Source organism: Panthera pardus, unplaced genomic scaffold, assembly GCF_024362965.1.
Source record: "Panthera pardus isolate Hobbes unplaced genomic scaffold, ASM2436296v1 HiC_scaffold_24, whole genome shotgun sequence".
In the NCBI taxonomy this organism is placed as follows: Eukaryota; Metazoa; Chordata; class Mammalia; order Carnivora; family Felidae; genus Panthera; species Panthera pardus.
This window is the reverse complement of record NW_026526810.1, coordinates 31676546-31696540: the sequence shown is the minus strand read 5'-3', so window position 1 is coordinate 31696540 and position 19995 is coordinate 31676546. Positions and strand designations below refer to the sequence as shown.

Sequence of the window (19995 nt, the reverse complement as noted above, 5' to 3'; positions counted from 1 at the left end):
GGCTGGGCCTGGAGTTAGTCTAGCAGGGGACATAAGGAGCCAACGCCAACTAACAGAATAAAATAGTATCTACAGATCTGAGGCGGAATGACTGACCCCTCCCCTCCCCGCCTCACAGAGCGGAGACCAGTGAGGTCTAGAGGGACAACCCCAGGCCCTGGGACTTGTTCAGGGGCGCCAAGACCTGCCTTCCCTCTGAGACCCACGGGAGCCCTCACGCTACAGGCGGAAGACCCCAGCCACCTCTCCCTGCAGAATTTGCCACAAACCAACAGCCCATCCCAGCAAATGAAGTCCGTATTCCCTTTGATTTGCCAGGGGCCTCTCCTCCAGAACAGTCCTCCGAGGGGCTGACCTGCCCTCCCCGAGGCTTAAGACACATGTACGCATGTGCACCCTCTCCCTGAGACAGGGTCCTCTCCCTGGGCATTTGGTGCCAAGTCTCCCGCTCAGGGCCTCGTGGTCTATTCTTGGCACCTCCTTCTGGCTTGGTGTCCGTTATTCCACAGGGATGGGGAACCCAAGGAATCTGCCACATTCACATTACCTGGCCCAAATCCAAAAGTCACCGGCAAATCCTATTCCACTGCCACCTTCAGACGCAATAGGCAATCACCCAAAAAGGCTCCCCAAAGGTCAGACGAGGCCAGAGCTTGGAAAGGGGCTGAAGGGAGAAGGGTAGGATCACTCTATTATGGACCTCAGGGAACTGCCCCATCTCAGCCCTTCTAAGAGGGGAATAAAGCATGTGCCCAGGATTTAATCAGGAGGAAACTGGCCCCAGGGAATTGAGGCAGGATATGTAAGGAAAACTCCGGGCTGGAGATCCAGAAATCTGGATCTTGAGCCAAACCTGCTACAGAGCCCTTCCCCATCCTGGCCTCTTCCGTAAAAGGAGGGGGAGGATCCGTTCAGCCTGACCCCTGTAAGTGATGTGACTGTGCATGGTTCCAGGGGGAAGGAAGAGTGGTGGCCTCAGTCCTGATGCTGCACTCTGGACAACGAGAATTCCATCAGGCCCTTCTTGAAATACAGCCACAGGGAGGAGAGCCTCACCCTGGGTCTGCTGGAGCCACACAGCTCATCCCAAAAGGAGTCAAAGCCCTCAACCCCTGACAGGGGCCTCCTTGGCCAGCCTCCCCTCTCTTCTCTAGGCCATCCTCTTTCAAACCCAAATTATCTAGAGCTGCACCGTCCAATCCGGTAGCCACATGTGGCTATTTAAACCGAAGTTAATCACAATCCAATTAAATTTAGAGCTCAGGTCCTCCACAACACCAGCCACGTTTCAAGTGCTCGGTGGCCACACGTGGGCAGTGGCTTCCGTATTGCACAGTCAGATACAGAGCATTGCCGTCACCGCAGAAAGTTCAAGAAGCTAACCTTGGTTTCTACAAAGTGCTTCCTCCAGTGTCCCTGATTCCTTCCTGCCACAGGGTCAGCCCACTTTTTCCAGTCTTTTGCTCTAGGGGAGGATCATGGGTGGTGTTGAATGGGGATTCACCACAAGTAATGATGGGGTAGGGGTTTCCTGTCTGCCTGGCCCTGGACAGTTCAGTCTCCTGCCAGAATCTGAGAAAGACGCAGTCAAGTTAACAATCCCCTGGCACCTGAGAGGTTACAGACATTAAGCTTCAAACAATGACAATGATCACAGACCATCCCTCAGCCAGCCCCCTTCCCCTCCCCATTTGATCTGACCACGGTTCAAGGATGTCAAACCTTGAGAAGGGGTACAAGAGAAAGAGCCCGAGAACATTTCAAGATTTGGGAGATTTCTACCAACATGATTCACGGGAGCTCAAAACCCCAGGGATCATTTTGGGGTCCTCATCTTCCCAGAAATTATTCTTAGATAGGGCTGGGGAAATCCCCCCCAAGGGGTTAAAAGCCAAGAAAATAGCTTCTCTGACAAGCACAGAAGCCTGGCAGGGGTGGGGTGGGGCAGTGGGAACCAGACAGCTGAACGAGTTATCCAGAAATTACAAGAGGCTTTTAAAAGTAGAAAACTTAGCATGTGTCAAGCCCATAATGTATAGACCATAATTATTTTCCACTGAATTTTTTTGTATTTAATTTTGTGGCGACTGTCCCCTTTTACATCATGTACTCCGCCATCACTCTTCTCTTCTCTTAATATGCACAGTAATCCCTCTCCCCTTGTGTCATATAGTCAATAATTCCCATCCTCCGGTTCCAGGGCGCTTGCGATGAGGGGAATGTCACATTTTAAATTAGTAACAGCTGTGTTTTTGTTTTTTTTCAATTTCACCTCCACTGATGGCTTGTAAATATCGTTGAGTTCCAAAAAGCAACACGGGGCACCCTGTCTGCCCTGGTCCCCAACTCAATGGCCTTTTTGAGGGGCTTTTCTCTGAGGACAGGATGTGCCTCAGACACAGGCCAGAGGAGGGAGCACAGAGCAGCCATCCGGTCCCATCCTCCTCCTCCATGGAGGACACAGAGACCTCCACAGGAAAATAACATGCTTCCCATTAATCTCTCTTTGGGGTGAGGTCCACCCTGGTCCATTTAGGTCACCGCCCATTCTCAGGTGCTGCCTTTGCTTCTCCCTCAGATGGGAAGGAGTGGACAGCAGCCAGGAAAGCAAGGCTGGGACCTGAGTGAGGAAGCGAGATACCTGAGGCATCCAATTTAAGGGGGCACTGGCTCTCAGGTGCAAACCCTGCACTTACAGACCCTGAGAGCCAATGCCTCCTTCACTTGTTCAGCCCGAGGCACTTTGCCAATCTCAGCTGGGTCCTGGCCCTCCAGAAGGACCATCCCTTTGTAGGTCTGGGAGTCAGAACCAGATGGGAGCTTTGGGGAGGGGGTGGGGACTCAACACCAAGAAGAAAGAGCGACTCGGGAAGGGAGTTCATTAAAATGCTTTAAGGGACTCCAAACTGTGAGAATGTTGCGTTGTGTTCTCTGGTTTTATTTATTTAATTTTTTTTTGAAGACAGGAATTTAGCAAGAAATCAATCAACACACTTGCTGATAACTTATTCCATGACAAAAAGGAAACAAAAACCCCATAAATTTCTACAGCCTTTGGGTAGCCAGTGTCTACTGCCACTAATTAATTTTCTAGAACTTTCACTCTCCACATATCTCAAAACATGGTCAATCTGTCAGCCCCGGGAAGGCACTGCCAGCACCCGCTGTAGGAGGTTGCTGGTTCTGGAATCTCGGTCACACAGTGGAGGAGGGGAGCCCACAGCACGCTCAGGCTCCCCCATTCTGACCTGTCCTCCTACCATATCCCTGAACCTGTTCCAGCTGAGAGAAACAGCATGCTAGAGCGCAGAATGGTGTGTGCAACGGGGAAAAACTGCCTCCCTGCCTCCGTTTCCCCAAATGTAAAATAAGGAGATTATACTCAATCTGGTTTCAGATTCCTGAATTCATGTTACTTTGCCAAACATTCAAGCCATAAGAGTATGGGCTCCTGGGTGGCTCAGTCGGTTAAGCATTTGACTTCGGCTCAGGTCATGATCTCGCAGTTTGTGAGTTCAAGCCCAGCATCGGGCTCTGTGCTGACAGCTCAGAGCCTGGAGTCTGCTTCGTATTCTGTGTGTGTGTGACTCTCTCTCTCTCTCCCTCTCTCTCTCTCTCTGCCCCTCCCCTGCTTGCATTCTCTCTTTCTCAAATATAAATAAAACATTAAAAAAAAAAAAAAAGCCATGAGGGTATTTGTCTAATTTGTAAACTCCTGGAGGGCAAGAATGGAGTCTTCATTTCTGCCCCACCCCCTGCCCCTGTCCCCCCCAGTACACAGTGTCTAACACTGTCTTTCACACAAACGTGCCCAATAAAGGTCTGCCTGATCGCACTGCAGCCTTCGACTCTCCCAGGCACAGGCTATCTGCCATCACCAGATCGGGAAAAGGTTTCCAAGCCCTCACTGGGGGCGCCTATGACCCAGGAACCTCACTCCTGAGAGTTCCTTCTTCCTGCCAACCGTCCAAGCTCACTGGCGTCTCCCCACAGGAGCAAAAAAGGACATGAGACTCGACCTTGTGAAGTTAGCCCCACAGCTGAAAATTTCAGATTAAAACCCCAGATCATCTGTGGGGCAGACATCTTCCACAATCTGAGCCCCAAAGGAGCAAGCAAGTCAGCGTGGGCCAGGACCCTTCCCTGACCTGACTGTTCTGAGAGGATGTGAAGGAGCTAGAACATTCCCCAAGATTCCAGAGGGGATCAGCAGGCAGTGAGGTTCCAGGCAGCGGCACCCTCAGTTGGGACCCGACACTTGGCTCACCTTCCTGTGTGGCCTCCTTGAGAAGGTGACCTGATGGGAGGCAGGCCCTCCACGTCCCTTCTCAGAGCACCTGAACCCCACCCCTGTGCCTCAAAGAGTGGGATACAGATGCTTTTCTCCTTCACAGGGACAAGGGAGCCCTCACTCACCTCATAGGCAGGAGGACACGGTCTCATCCTCCTGAGCCTCCTCAGCGTGGCTCGTAGTTTCCTTTTTTATTCATTTATTTATTTTTTTTCTAATTTCCTATTTCCTCAAATAGCATGTGTCTAGAATGAATACCAGGCTCTCTTTGGCAGGCAAAAAAGGAGCATGGAGGGGAAATGTGAGAGCAGTAATCCATTGTAACACTTTAGGGGAAACTGCAAGCAATTTCCATTCTATTGATCCTCCCTGGGCATCAAAGCCACACTCAGTTTATTTGGAAAATTAAATTCTGGAGCGTGTAGCATGAGGGGGCTCTAGTTGTCTTCCTCTACGACCACAATTTAATTACGATCTCCATTTAAATACAGTAGAGGAAAGGGGCACCTTAGGGGCTCCCTGGACCCAGCCCCTGTGCTGTGGGGTCTGGCTATAGGGACCCCACACCCACAGCGGAAGAGCCACGTGACTCAGTTACCTTCAGCTGACCACTCATCAGCACCTCAGGCTGCTGCTCATTTGCATTTTTACTTATGCAAGTTTTAACAGCATATATTCATTAAAATGTTAATGATTGCTAAATTAACCTAATTGGTGGAGCGTGCTCCTTCTCCAAAGGTAAGATTTTGATCTTAACAAACATTGTTATTATTAGAAACAAAGCAACATTACTTAGGCACAAATTGGATATGATGTGTTAAGATATTCATTTGGAGGAGAAGCTAAGAATCAAGGTACGTCCGATCCCAAAGCTGCGCTGGTGGTGTTCAGGCTTTGGAATTTCACAAACAAGTCAAATTTATGCACAGTTGTGTGCACGTGTGCGCACACACACACACACACACACACACCCCACACACGCGCGCGCAAGAAAGCCTGGCAGAGATTGGAAAACTTACAGCCACACAAGGACTTTGCAGTCACCTTCTATTTTCTGTAATTTCTACTATCATCTCAATTTCACGAACACCAGGGACACTGGATGACAATCCCAAAGTAGAGTCCTTAATAAGTCAGTAAGTTTAGCTTCATGAAGAACTCACCACATTGTTTTCATTTTCCTAATCTCATCCGTGACAACTTGGTCACAGTCTAGCACAGGTCCCCAGACCATCCTTGGCAACTCCCGCCCCCCTGCCGGCATAGACTGATTTTTCTTAACTGAATTTTTATTTAGGAGCGTTGCTGGCAGAGGGTCGCTGTCTCCGCCCCCTGCTCATCAGCCCAGGTAATTGAGCGCACAGCTCGCTCTCATGACGGTCCAGACGAACTGACCTCTCACGTCCTTTGGGTTCTTCCACCGCTGACCAGTTTGCTCCAGAACAAGATGGAGTCCCACTAAAGTCTTCCTAGAGGAACGTCCTCCGGGGCAACCAGCCAAACCTGTTAGCCTGAGCCCCACGAAATCAGCACAGTGCCTGGCACATGGCAGAGTCGTAAGAGTTGCTGGATTCCAGTGAAAAGTCATGGTGTGGCCCCCTCAGCCACTGAAAAACCCCTCCCAGCCTCCTCTTCTGCCTCTAAAGACACCCAGCACGTAGAACAGGGAGGGAAGCAGGCACATCTTCCAATGCCCTCAGACAAAGGCAAATCAAGTCTTCCATTCCTCATACCCCGACCCTCTCACTGGTCCTGAGATTCCTTTGAAAGAAGTGACTTTTCTCACCCATTGTAGGTGCCAAGGGTAAGAAGGAATGGCAGACAGAGCCACGGTGCTTGATCTACCAGGGAACATCAGCAATATTTGACAAGCTGACCGGCTCTCCCGAGAATAGAACTGTCATTAAGCCAAGAGGGAAATCATTACCTGATCCATAAATGATTACACAGGAGTAGGAACTGTCGCTCCCTTCTGAGGAGTTTGCAGAATCGGGATTTTAAACAGTGCAGCAAACTGATGCAACACTCAGCTCCCTGGAGCAGCTGGTGTATTATTCACAGGGAAAAAAAAAAAAAAAAAAAAAATCAGAAGTTAAGGCACTTTGTGCACTCAGGGGAAAGAGAAGGTCTCAGGGACTCTGACTATCAAAGGATTTCAGACCATCCACAGTGTCAGAGCCGGAAACTTCACTCAAAGGAAAACACAACTATTCGGATCTTCTGCCTGACAGCTTGGGGGCCTGAAACTTGCTGAGGTCTATCCACTGGCAAAATAAGCGACTGGAGTCAGAGCTGCAGACAACTTGGGTCATCGAGCCAAAGACACTTCCTTTGCAAAGATGGAGGTTCAGGTGCAGCCCACAAGGATGAAGCTATGTATAGGAGTGGGGAGCTGGAGACGTCCTCAGGTGTCCCTCGCCCTTCCCTGGGAGAATGGAGGAGAAGCGGGTCATAGAAACACGCTAGAGAGAACTCGGCATCAGTAAGAAACCATGGGCTGACTATACCTATAGCGATAGGGTGGGCCCCGAACCAAGCTGTTGAGTGAAAAAAGCTGGGTTGACCATGAACTACTGAGTGTAATTAACTCAACTCCCTGCACCTGCAGTCCACAAACACGGGAAGAAACAAACCGAGGTCCAGAGAGCTTAAGACAGTGCTCCTCAAACCCTAACGTGCGAACAAATGTCCTAAAGATCTGGTAAAAAATGCAGGTCCTGAGTCCCAGGGCTGCCACGGGGCTTGAGGTCTGCATCACTCACAAACCCCTTGGGTGATACAGAGGCGGCTGGGTCCACAGACCTCGCTATGGGCGGCAAGGGCTTAAGAGATTTACCCAAGATAAAAAAAAAAAAAAAAAGGAGCAGCAAAGTCCAAGGAAGAGACTACGTGTCCAATACAGATAAGTTTCAAAATAATTGTGCTTCCCGGAGGAAGAGAGACAAACGAGAGTACATTATCATAACGTGTGCTTCCATTTATATAAGCTTCTAGAACATACATGCTAATCTTGTGATGGCAAAAGGCAGATCAGTAGTCGCCTGGACATGGGGCTGGGGGGATGGATGGATTACAAAAGAAACTTTTGGGGATAATGGATATGCTCACTATCTTGAGTATGGTGATGGCTTTCCGGGTGTATACATAGGTCAACACGCGTCGAATTGTACAGTTCAAACATGTAGCTTATCAGTCACACCTCAACAAAGCTGAAAAGAAACAAAAGGATCTGTGTCCTTCCTCCCCACCCCTACCACACTGGAGATGCCCCCTTTGCATTTCAAACTGAAAGGAAGAGTTTTATAGCTAGCCCACGCACCCACGGCTGGACCCCATCCCTCCGTCTCCTCCACCCCTCCCACCTCAGGCCCACCGCCATGTCACCCCCCCCAACCCCCACCTGCTTGGGATTCCAGGCTGACTCTACCCTTGTTCTCCTCTTCTTACCTGTCCTCCCACACACTTCCCCCAAACCCTCTTGCACCCTGTCCTTCCCCCCACTCTGCCACACTGACTTTCTTTTACTTCTCCCAAAGCACCACCTTCCCACCCACTCTGGATCTCTGTCTACACTGCTCACCTACCCCACCTCTTCCCCATCCCTCTTGCCTGGTGAACTCCTACACATCCTCCAGTCCAAGCTCAGGTGTCCTTTCCCCAAGAGACCACCCCCAGCCCAAGCTCCTTTGCTCTATACTTTCCTAGAGCGATGTTCCTTTCCTTCCAAGTAGAGACACCAGTTTATCACCATGATTTACACCTGCCTCTCCCACTGCACCGTGAGCCCTGTTTTGCTCACCTCTACGTCCTGCACCTAACGCAATGCCTGACACACAGGACATGCTCCATAAACACTCATTTGGTATAAGAGTGTTTGGTGAACCTTCCAAAAGGCCTTTGGCCATTGCTAGGCAAAGACATTATCAGATTTGGTGGCGGCAGCTGATTTAGACACACACACACACACACACACACACTGCCTCCGCTGCACCCCCCTGGGGCACCGCACTGCCCCGCACCTGCCAGCCCCTGCGCCTGGAGCTCTACAGAGAAGATCCACCAGGAATACAGGCTAATCTGAAAAGTTCTCCCTCACGTCCAACCTGATCCCCAACCTTCCTTTCAAAGCACCATTTGCATAAAGTAAATGGCACTTTTGCTTTTGTAGGCTTTTTTCTTTCCACAATTTCAACACCTCTGTGTTTGGATGTAATTATCTCCTTTCTGGGCTCGTATCCCAAACTGTGGCCGTGCCGATGAGAGCCAGAAGATAAGTTTCAGAGGACGATCTGGACCCAAACAAGCCCCCTCGGGCGAGGCAGCCAAGCCTTGGGACTCACTGCCAACTCAGGGCAGACTCCGGAGACCAGGGGAAGCCACCCTGAATAGGGGGTGCTGGTAGGGGAGGGGTCAGGCAGCAGAGAGGCCAGAAGAGGAAGGGGTGCCTCCCAGGAAGCAAAGGTCAGGGGCAATGGGTTGGATGCCCAGTCGGCCGGCCGGCAGGCACCAGGTGGAGCAGCTCAGTGGAAGCAGAGCCAGGCAGCGGCGCCTTCGGTAGAGACCCAGGAATTAAAGAGGCAGGGCTCAAAGTGCTGGCCAGCCAGGCATCAGAGATCCGGAGGGCTAGACGAACGCCAAACGGCCCTCAGCGGCCGCCACTCCTGCCCTTCTCTCTGCCATTTCCGCTCAGCGCATCTGGCCATTTCCTGCCCAAACCCTGTCCCGATGTCAGGACCCCCTCAGCCCTCTCGACCCTTCCTCAGTTCTGCCCAGCCAGAGGGGAACATGGAAAAGAGTGAGGTGAACACCCAGACCCAGGCTGAGCGCACTCCCTGACAGGCCCGCCGGAATTCTCAGGCTCCTCCGCCACTGGAGATGTTACGGGGAAGGGAAGGAATCTCACGCACAGACCCTCTGGGAGGCGGGGAGGGGGACCGATGGTGAGCTGTCCTTGAGGGCTGTGCTGTGGCCCAGAGCCCGAGTCTGTGGAGGAGGGGCGGCCAGCACCTGCACTGCCTGCAGTGGCTTCTATCCTAAGCCCCAAAGGGTGGTGATGCTATAGGAATCCCTCCTCTGCCTCTGCGGTAAGGGAGCTGGCATCATTCTCTGAAGGCGTACAGGTCTCTGCAGGTGGCTTCCAGAAAGGAGGATGGGGGGCAGGGAGCGGGCCAGGAGGCTGCACATAGTGAGAGATCATCCTCGAGAAAAAGCAGGGACCACCTGACATGCGTCTAGTTATGGGTGCATTCTCTGTCTCCATCACCGGGGGACCCCGCCTGTCACTGAGTGGTCGTGGCCCTGCTGAGCCAGTTCCCTTGATGAGCCTCCACCCACTCACACAAAGGGCGCATGAGAAACGAAGCCCAAAGGTGAACGTCCCTCGTGCCAATAACAAAATACTAACTGATGGGCAGTTTATAAAGCAGCTAGGACAGACATGATTATCACCCTTCCTACTATGGGGAAACTGGCATTCTGTGCCCAAGGTCACAGAGCTAGTGATGGCTGCACCAGGATTTAAACCAGGAACAACACCAGCTTTGAGGGAAATCCCATCTCCGTTTTAATCCTAGCTCTGCCATCCACCAGCTGTGTGACCTGGGGTGAGTTACTCAACTTCTCTGAGCCCAGTGCCTTTCTTTCTAAAAAAAAAATTTTTTTAATGTTTATTTTTGAGAGAGAAAGAGAGTGCATGAGCAGGGGAGAGATAGAGAGAGAGGGAGTCACAGAATTCGAAGAAGGCTCCAGGCTCTGAGCTGTCAGCACAGAGCCAACACAAGGCTTGAATTCACAAACCATGAGATCATGACCTGAGCCGAAGTCAAATGCTTAACTGACTGAGCCACCCAGGTGCCCCCCCACCGAGTTGCCTTTCTTAACAACTGTATTAATTACTATCTATCTCACAAGATACGAGGGAGAATGAAAAAAGGTGAAATATACAATACAAAGGAAAGCAGTTAATAAATGTTTGTTTCTTCTTTCCAATTCCAATTTTTTTTAAAATTTTTTAATGTTTATTTGTTTTTAACAGAGAGAGAGAGAGAGAGAGACAGAGCATGAGTGGAAGAGGGCCAGAGAGAGAGGGAGACACAGAATCCGAAGCAGACTCCAGGCTCTGAGCTGTCATCACAGAGCCCAATGCGGGGCTCGAACTCATGGGCCGTGAGATCATGACCTGAGCCGAAGTCGGACGCTCAACCGACTGGGGCACCCAGGTGCCCCTCCAATTCCAAACTTTAAAATACATTGTTTTGGGACAATTCCAACATGGAGGTTACAAAGGACTTTTCAGTGAAAAACGAAGCACGTTCTCGTTCTCGAAAGTAGAATCTAGGAACACGTGTGGCCAAGCATTTTCTCTGTCTTCAGCCACCCAGGCATGGAGCCCCTTCTTTCTGCTCCCTTCCCCCTTCCCTCTGTATATCAGGGGAGATAGAACAGTACCCCCAAGTCAGGTCACCTCCTTCCAGAGGAAAGGAAGCCGGCTCACTCCCTGCTGGGGCACATCCACCTGCAATGCATGGTTCAGTGGTGAGCCCAGATGTGCCCCTGAAGGTGGAAGGTCTGTCAGCAGCCCCAAGCCTGGTGACAGCTGGAGTTTCACGGCCAGGGACCAGCCGCAAGGGAGTCTGCCCCTCACACCCAATCTCTGATCCAGGAAGGAGGGCTCCAAGTGTTGTCTGGGGACAGTACAGCAGTCTCCTGTTCTCGTGTGCAAAGAAAGCACTTCCTCTCCCATCTATTTACCCGCAGTCCTGGGAGGCGGGCAGCGAAAACGCTGTCAGCCCCATTCTGCAGGGAAGAATGACAAAAGATTGTCCAGGGCAGTGGGGCTTGACCCCAGCGTTCCAGAGTCCAAGCTTCTGTCCACTTCCATGTCCAACTCCAGTGCCCTTTACACGGAGTCCCGCCTGCTCCCTGAGGACTCCTGGCAGCATCAAACCTAAGCCTCCCTGTGTCAATGTCAACTCCACAATATTTTGATAACTGAGCTGTGGCTACGTAAGAGAACGCCCTTGCTTTTAGGAAATACACACTGAAATATTTAGGAATAAAGGAGCATCACTTCTGCAACTATCATTTTGGATACACATCCACACCCACAATGCGGGGTTTCTCAACCTGGGCGCTGCGGACATTCTGGGCCAGATAATTCTGTGTCGGGCAGAAGATGGGGTGGTTTCTGTGCATCCTAAGAAGTTTAGCAGCATCCCTGGCCTCTACCCACTAGATGCCTGTATCACCCACCCCCTACTCAAGTGTGACAACAAAACTGTCTCCAGGCACTACCCAATGGGGGCAAAATCACTTCCTATTGCGGCCGAAAGAGACAGAAAGGGTGGTAAAATGTTAGCCTCCGGTTTTGTAAGTTTCCTGTAAATAGGAGATAATTTCCACATAGAAAGTTTAAAAAAATAAAATTCCACGAGCACTTGCAATCTAAACAAAAGGAAGAAAGAGAAGACCTTGCCAGGTCACCGGCTCTCGGTCTCCACCCCAAAGGCCCGCATTCCCTTTGCTCACAGGTCATGGATCCCACAAGGGAGCGGTCACTACGTGTCAGAACCCCCTCGACCTTCCAAACAAACGTGCGCTCACAGAAGCCTCCGGGTGTGAGGTGCTGGTGCGCCCGCTCTACAAATGGGGAGCCCAAGGCCGGGAGGGACGAGTCTCCAGGCGCTGCAGCTCCAATGGGGGGGGGGGGCCCTGAGCCCAGCCTCCTGACCTGCCCCCTTGCAGCCCCCACCAGCACGTCTATGCACTGGGCTTCTCCCAGTCCCCACGCAGCACTGCATGGACCCCCTTGCATACATCGAAGGTTAACCACGGCCTGTGCATCTTTTATATTCCTTTCCCAAGGGGGGCTGGGCAGAGCTGCCTTTCAGACGGTTCCAAGTCAGCAGATTTTGCCTCCTGCCTTCGCCTTACAATCTGTGGTTATTCTGAATCACGCTGGCTAACTGCCATTCAGAGCAAATTGGTTACCCAGGGGGAAAAAAAATACCCCAAACTTTTTAAATAAATAAATAAACCAACAAACAAACTAACAAATAAGCCAGGGAAGGGCGGGGGGTGGGGGGGAGGAGTGGGGAGAGAAGGAAAGTAAATTGCACACATGCAAATTGGAATTATTTAAAAATTAAAAGTTCCTTTAAATTATTTAACCTAATTCCCACCCGACTCTCCCAGGGAGACAGCCGCTTGTGTTCCGCCGAGCGGAGAGGATAAAGCAGAAGCCTCGGGAGGCAGCCGCACAAGAGAGGGGAGGCCAAGCGAGTCAAATTTTCCAAACACCTGTGTGTTTGGGCTGCTGCGCAAGAAGCAGGCAGTGGTGAGACCCACAACCTGCAACCGGCGGTGAGAAGGGGAAGTACAAGAAACATAATTAATGCGGGTATCACATTTCATGGCTTACAAAGCACGGTCTCGTTTTTATTTAGTCCTCACACCCACCCCAGGGCTCCGCATCGCATCATCGCCCGTTGCTATTTTCCATCGCAGGCATACAGAAGGTAAGGCCAGGAAGGGTTGGGCCTCGGGTCACAAAGCCAGCCAACGGTAAGCCCAAACCCCATGCTCTGCACGGAGACGTGCTGAGGCTCTTTTCCTTCCCTGGTCTGCTGGACCACCTTCCAGGAGGACCGTGGGAGGGAACGGCAGGAGCAGGGGGCCTCGGGTCAGACAGCCCCCAGATCTCATTCTGCCTCTGCCGCTTCCCACTGAATGATCCCAGGCAAAAAAAAAACCTCATCTCCCTGAGCCTTTTTCCTCACGGGGACGAGGAGGAGGAAACTCGCTTCCTGAGACTGTTAAGAGAGTTGTAAGAGATGATGCATCTAAGGCACGAGGCACTTAGTAGGTGCTTGACGAATGGGGTGCTTAACAGCTCCAAGGAGCAGCTGGGGAAAACAAGGGTCATTAAATGTCCACTCTGCCCACGAATGTTGGGCCAATAGTTCTCAACCAGACTGCACACTGGAATCATCACGAAGCTTTTAAAATTCCCAGAGCCCATGTGGGGCCCCAGAGCAATCAAATCGGAATCTCAGTGTGTTTAAGGCTCTCTGGGTGATTCCAATGTGAAGCCACAGTCAAGGACCGCTGTGACACTCCATTTAGGATATGAGCAATGAAAGCATACATTACTCTGTAGCTGGTAGGATTCAGGGCAGACACTAAGTGGAGCTTTTCTGAAGGGTTCTAGAAGGCAGATCCAAGGAATAATGTACACTGTCCCTCTGTGGGGATTGGCAAGAGCAGCCCTTTGTGACGGAGGAAGAAAGCAGGAAGAGCCTGGATGGGGTGGGGGGCCTTCCAGAGGCCTTCCTCCAGCCTGGAGGCAACCAAACAAACCAAGCAAGGCCCCCGGTAGGTAGAATGGGCAAGCAGTGAGGGACGGAGCGAGCGCTTGTGGTGATTACATAGCACCGTTCAAAATGCCAGACAGCGACCTGTCAGAAATCCTTGCCCACCTGAGCCCCCCCCCCAGAGGGACACTCCAGATGGCCTGACAGTTGCCACCTGACTCGACCTCAGGACAAGCACAGAATCGCCAGGGTGACTCCATTCCCCCCCACCCCGCATGGCACACTGAGATTCACAATACACCCTACGCAGGTGCCAAGCCCTGGGCACTACCCAGAACTTCAATTTCCTTTCGATGAATCCACGAAGGGTCTAATTTGCATGCGATTTGCATAAACCTGCTTGTTTCCATTTAAGAAAGACCCCAACTCTGAGCAGGTGAGATAAAATAAATTGGCTTATTTATTGTCCCTCCTGCTGCAATTGTATTCCAAACCTAACATCTCCGAGTGTTCCCAGGGGAGCGTTTAACACTGCAGCCTGCTGAGGACCTGCCCAGGAGGGTGAAGACAGCCTGGGGGGACTCCCAGGGAGACAGAAAATGTAGTTCCCTCCTCCCCAAATCAGGCCAGGGCTAAGCCAGAGGGCGGCCTCAGAAGGAGGACCAGAGCAGTTTCACGGTTTTAACTGTAGCCCCCCAAAAATCAAACCCTCTTTTGCTGTCCTGTCCTGCCGTGGGGACCACAGTCCTGTCTGAGCCCAGGCTGGAGGAAGGTTGCTCTTCAAAACGGTCATCTTATTTATTACAGACACACTGTCAAGGCCAAAGCACAAAGGATTCAGCTGACTTGTAAGGTCCCTCCTGACTCTAAGCTCTTACACAGGGGTTTCAATTGATGCTTTGCGTCACACAGTTGAGTGGAAAAATCCATTATGTTAACAGCTGGCACCGGCATTCCTTAGGGAGGGAACTGTCTCTAGGGGGAGAAAAGCCTTTGAAAGACTGCTTGGGGGACCTGGACTCTGGGGGTCTGAGACCACTGAAGCCGGGGAACCGCAGGGGGGTGCCACGGAGAGAACGCCATGGAGCAGGTACCACGGAGAGGGCAGCACAGGAAGACCATGGTCTGCTGTACTCCTTCTAGAACGGCGAAAGGCAAGATGGAATGAGGCCTAGGAATGATGGGGGCCGGGGCGGGGCAGGGGGAGAGGCCCTGAGGTCAAGATGGCTTCAGACTGAGCCATCAACCCAGTCCCGCTGAACTCTATACCACCGTCAGGTCCCAGAAATCTTGAGGACAGCGAGGGCGTGGCACTGGCACATCTCTTCACTGGATCACAAGGGGCTGGGAGACTCCAGCTGATGCCTGGGTTACACTCTTAACAAGAAGCCTGTTAAACAGTAGCTCAGCAAATGTTGGGGGCTTACTCTGGAAAAGGCATTCTGCTAAAATCTCCGTAGCAATCGTAAGGATGTAGGTTCTGTAACTATCCCAGTTTACAGAGAAGACCGAGGCCCCGAAGAGGCTGCATGATTTGCCCAAGGTCACGTGGCTAGAAGGTGCCAGAGCTAGGATCTGCCATCCACCTGCCAGGCTCGTAACCACCGCATTACATCAGGTAAGCCTCTCAGCTGTCCTGTAAAGCAAGGAAGACCAATACTGACAGGGACGAGTTTCATTGACCTAAGTGACTCACCTAAGATCACCGGCTGGGACGTAAAGTCTTCTGATCTCAGTGTGGGCCCTTTTCGCTGTACCACTCTGCCCCTTGACATGTTACAAATATCAAATGAGCCTATGATTTGGTACTCGGGAGTCATCGGGCAAGATGGCATTTGAAGGTGGCGTGACAGAGAAAGGGCACAGGCTTTGGTTCAGGAAGACCTATGTTCTGATCCCCGCTCTGTCACTTTCCAGCTGTGTGTGCCACACAACAAGTTATTCCATCTCCCTGACCCCCAATTTCCTCCTCTGCAAAATGGGGGGATACTTCCTGTCCACTGACCTCAGAGGATAAGGAGTGTAATGGATTTTGATGTTCAAGGCGGAGCCCTGAGCCAGGACAGAAACAGGTTTAGACACGGAGAAAACGTTGAAAGACTCATGGGACATCCCTTACCCACCAGGCCCATCAGAACATTTCTGGCTCTCTCCGTGGACACCCCAACCCCCACCCCTGCTGGGGCAGCAGTGTTGCTCATCAGAAGCCCATTTTCCACTCCTCTGAGTGACCACCCGCCTAATCTCTCTCCCCTTGGAACAGGAAAACACGGTGCTACACCCCGGTGCATTTCTCTGCCAGTGCAGAACCCCAGGCCTCATCCTGCACCCTGTACCCTGCACCCAGCAAAACCAACCGGTTCTGTTTCACAGAGGAGACAGCCTTGCCCTCCCAGAGATGCCATCCTGACAGGCAGATGTGGACCCTGTCTCCAGGGATCTCCCTCTCTGACGCAGGACATGTATTTACTGCCCTAGGAAAGCCCAATGCCAGGCAGGAAGACCCAAGCTCTTGCCCTCAAAGAGCTACCAACCTGATGCAGGAGCCTCAGTCCCCACTTCCCCTTTGGAGGTATCCCCAGTCTGAGGGAAGTTCCTAACCCCAAAGATACACTGCACACAGGTACACACACTCATAGGTGCACACGCACCAACCCTGCTGGGGGACATCCTGGAAGTTCAAGGGGTGGGTTGAGAGGGGCGGGTCCACGTGGGAGTATTAGTGCCCTTCAGTCTCCTCAAATTTCACCTCAACCAAGGTGCTCCCATGAGGACCTCATCTGGGCCTTCCCACCATTTTCCCAACCGCTTTATTTATCTATTTTTTTAAGTTTTTTCATCTTTGAGGGGCACCTGGGTGGCTCAGTCGGTTGAGCGTCCGACTTCGGCCAGGTCATGATCTTGCAGTTCATCAGTTCGAGCCCCACGTCAGGCTCTGTGCTGACAGCTCAGAGCCTGGAGCCTGTTTCAGATTCTGTGTCTCCCTCTCTCTGACCCTCCCCCGTTCATGCTCTGTCTCTCTCTGTCTCAAAAATAAATAAACGTTAAAAAAAAATTAAAAAATAAATAAATAAAATGGGAGTGATAATGAGTCCAATAAAATCATATAAGTCAAAGTAGTTTGTGGCCTGCTAAAAAGCCCTATCAGCAAGACTGTGGTGTGGTGGTCGTTACAGTCTTTGGAACAGCGCTGTCCTCAAAGAAAGACAAGGCGTAGAAATCCATCCACAAAACCCATCCCCCCCACCAAGGGCCTATTAATTACCCTGCAGCCAGAGTCACTGGGTCCATGGGTCAGTACCAAAACGATAGTGAGGACATCTCCAAACACTCCAACTTTTCCTGGATCACCGGAACATACCAATCAATCCCCAGATCAATAGAAGACTTTAAATGCATTTCTATTTTCAGATTCGTATCATATGTTAACATTTTGTCAGTAGACAATGGTGGTGGGCATGTTAAATATATACCATTTTAATATTTCATGAAGACCCTTAGGTACTTTTAGTTATAGTAAAAAGTCTGTTCTCTCACTCCAAAGCCATTTGATTCTACATGTTGCAAGCCTCAGCTATTTACGGTCCCAGACTAAAATATTTGTGTTAACATGGCTGCCCCTATTCTGTACCCAATGACTCCCTTAGTCCTTTCAAAAGTTTCTCATTCATTCATTCGTTTATTTATGCAACAAAAATCTGTCAAGCACCGGGGCGCCTGGGTGGCCCGGTCGGTTAAGTGTCTGACTCTTGATTTCGGCTCGGGTCATGATCTCAAGGTTTATGAGATCGAGTCCTGCTTGGGATTTTCATTCCTCTCTGCCCCTCCCTTGCTCACATTCTCTTGCACTCTCTCTCTCAAAATAAATGAATAAACTTAAAAAAAAAATCTGCTAAGCCCCTACTATGACACTGCATAAAGCACAAGAGGTACATTAGTTCTGGGGCGCCTGGGTGGCTCAGTCGGTTAAGCAGCCGACTTAGGCTCAGGTCATGATCTCGCGGTCCGTGAGTTCGAGCCCCACGTCGGGCTCTGTGCTGACAGCTCAGAGCCTGGAGCCTGTTTTGGATTCTGTGTCTCCCTCTCTCTCTGACCCTCCCCCGTTCATGCTCTGTCTCTCTCTGTCTCAAAAATAAACGTTAAAAAAAAAAATTAAAAAAAAAAAAAAGAGGTACATTAGTTCCAAAGTAGGTATCCCCTGAGTTTCCCCAAAGGCAGAGCCTGAGACAAAGACATGCGTGCAAGTAGTCTAATCGAGAGGTGATCCCAGAGGGCAGGAGAAAGGGACAAGAGGAGTTAGAGGAGAGACAAGGGACACAAGGATTCACTATCTAGTTGGCTAACACTATAGGCAGCTGGGCTCATTCTGCTGGGGCTCCTAAGGACCATCTCAGATGTGTCCGCCCAGGAAATGAAACAGGGAAATATTTATCCATCCCCAATGGGGAAATACTGTCTGTGTTGGCTAGAGACAGCCATGCTGGTGTTAGTTCCCCTGCAATCCTACGTTGGTATATAGGTTCCGCTTGGAGTCTCTCACCCCCGTGTCAGGAAAGTCCTGGGGCACCTGGGTGGCTCAGTCAGTGAAGCATCTGACTCGTGTTATCAGCTCAGGTCATGATCTCACGGTTGCGCTGTGTGCTGGCAGCACGGAGCCTGCTTAGGATTCTCTCTCTCTTTCCCTCTCTGTGCCCCTCCCCCACACGTGCACACTCTCTCTCCCTCTCCCTCCCTCTCTCTCTCTCTCTCTCTCTCTCTCTCTCCAAGGAAATAAGTAAATTTTTTTTTAGAAAAAAGAAGGTTGTGTTTAAAAGTTTACCTACTTGGTAGAGACAGCTGTGGCGTGGAAAGAAGCTATTTTGCAACTTTCCTGAAGGGCAGCATCATGTATCCCACCTACTTTCAATCAGGAATTAAGGTGACTAAGACCAGAAACTACTAAACTATTGCCTGCAGCCACTTCAGACGTATCATGGTTTGAAACGGTTTCCTGGGAAGGAAATGGCTAAGCAGGAGGAGGGAGGTGAGTTACCTCCCCGAGAAAGAAAGAGGACTGGTCAGATCTCCTAGCACACATGCTACTGAGAGATCTCTGGCGACCAGCGGTGGTGTTTGCTAAAAGCCAGTCTTCATCTATGGAAGGCTCTTAGCAGATGCACCAGGCTTACCTGGGAGCCTAGAATTGCCTTACAGTAAATAAATAAGGAAACCTATGAATTTATGGAACAGGGAGCCCTTTAAGTCACGTACGCTATGTCGCTATCTGAGTATACAGTGGAGATGTTTCAAAACCAAAGCAGCTCCTTTCTGTGGAAACAAGGTAGTTACAGACAGTTCTTGGAATACTCATGCGTACATCTGGGCAGAGTAATCCTCATGTGGCGAGAAAGGACTGATGGGCTGCCTCGGTGGTCCCGGACCACCCCCCTCCCCCCTGCTCCACTCGCACCTGCTGTATTCTTGACATCCTTTGTAAACCTTGATGCTGGGTAAGGTCGCTGAGTCCTAAGAGTCTGATTTGACGATTCAATGTTTTGTGTCACCTCAGTAGGGACCATATATACAGCGTCATCTCCAGGTTCATTAAATGCACATGTTCTCTGCCTTTCAGACCACTGTCTCTCGCAGCGCTTATGTTTTTAGGTTCCAACCACATCTATAAAGTCTCCAAAATTCCTTTGTCCTTGACCTCATCCTAGTGGGTAGCCCAGAGACCCACATCCTAACAGCCCAGCAGGAGTTCAACGGTTCCGCTGGTAGGAACGCCTTTTGTTAATTCTCCCTGGGCCCCTCCCCTCCACAAGGCCTCCAGGTCTCAAGAAATCTTACCCATGGAATGAGTTACGTTTACCGAGAAATAATTAAAATAGTTTTTCCAACTTTAAATTAATCAAAGACATTCGTAACTACAAGTCAAGAGCTTCTGACCAGCGTGAAGCTACCTATCATGTGAACTTGACAGCATTTCAGATGAAAGCAGAGGAAAGTGGTCTCAACATGGATAAATGTTGAATGGGAGGAGGGTGGGGGATTCCTTTTGAAATTTTGGAAATACTTTTTCTTTTTAAATTTTTATTTATTTTTGAGAGAGAGAGTGCAAGCAGGGGAGCAGCAGAGAGAGAGAAGACAGATTCTGAAGCAGGCTCCAGGCTCCGAGCTGTCAGCACAGAGACCGACACGGGGCTTGAACCCACGGACCTCAAGATCATGACCTGAGCTGAAGTCGGATGCTTAACCGACTGAGCCACCCAGGCACCCCTGGAAATACTTAAAAAAAAAAAAATTTTTTTTAACATTTATTTACTTTTGAGAGACAGAGAGACACAGAGCATGAGCAGGGGAGGGGTAGAAAAAGGGGGAGACACAGAATCTGAAACAGGCTCCAGGCTCTGA

General features: G+C 50.7%; 1 protein-coding gene across 13 annotated transcripts in view; it reads right to left on the bottom strand.

The window, feature by feature from the left end:
- Positions 1 to 19995, bottom strand: part of MEGF11 (multiple EGF like domains 11) — a 353192-nt gene that overhangs the window by 280592 nt on the left and 52605 nt on the right. The window contains exon 1 of one of the 13 annotated variants that reach the window (XM_019441732.2): positions 6219 to 6321. The exons of the other annotated variants lie outside the window; for them this stretch is intronic. The gene's annotated coding sequence lies outside the window, so the exon portion shown is untranslated. Of the gene's footprint in view, positions 1 to 6218; positions 6322 to 19995 lie in introns of those variants that run through there. 13 annotated transcript variants of the gene reach the window in all.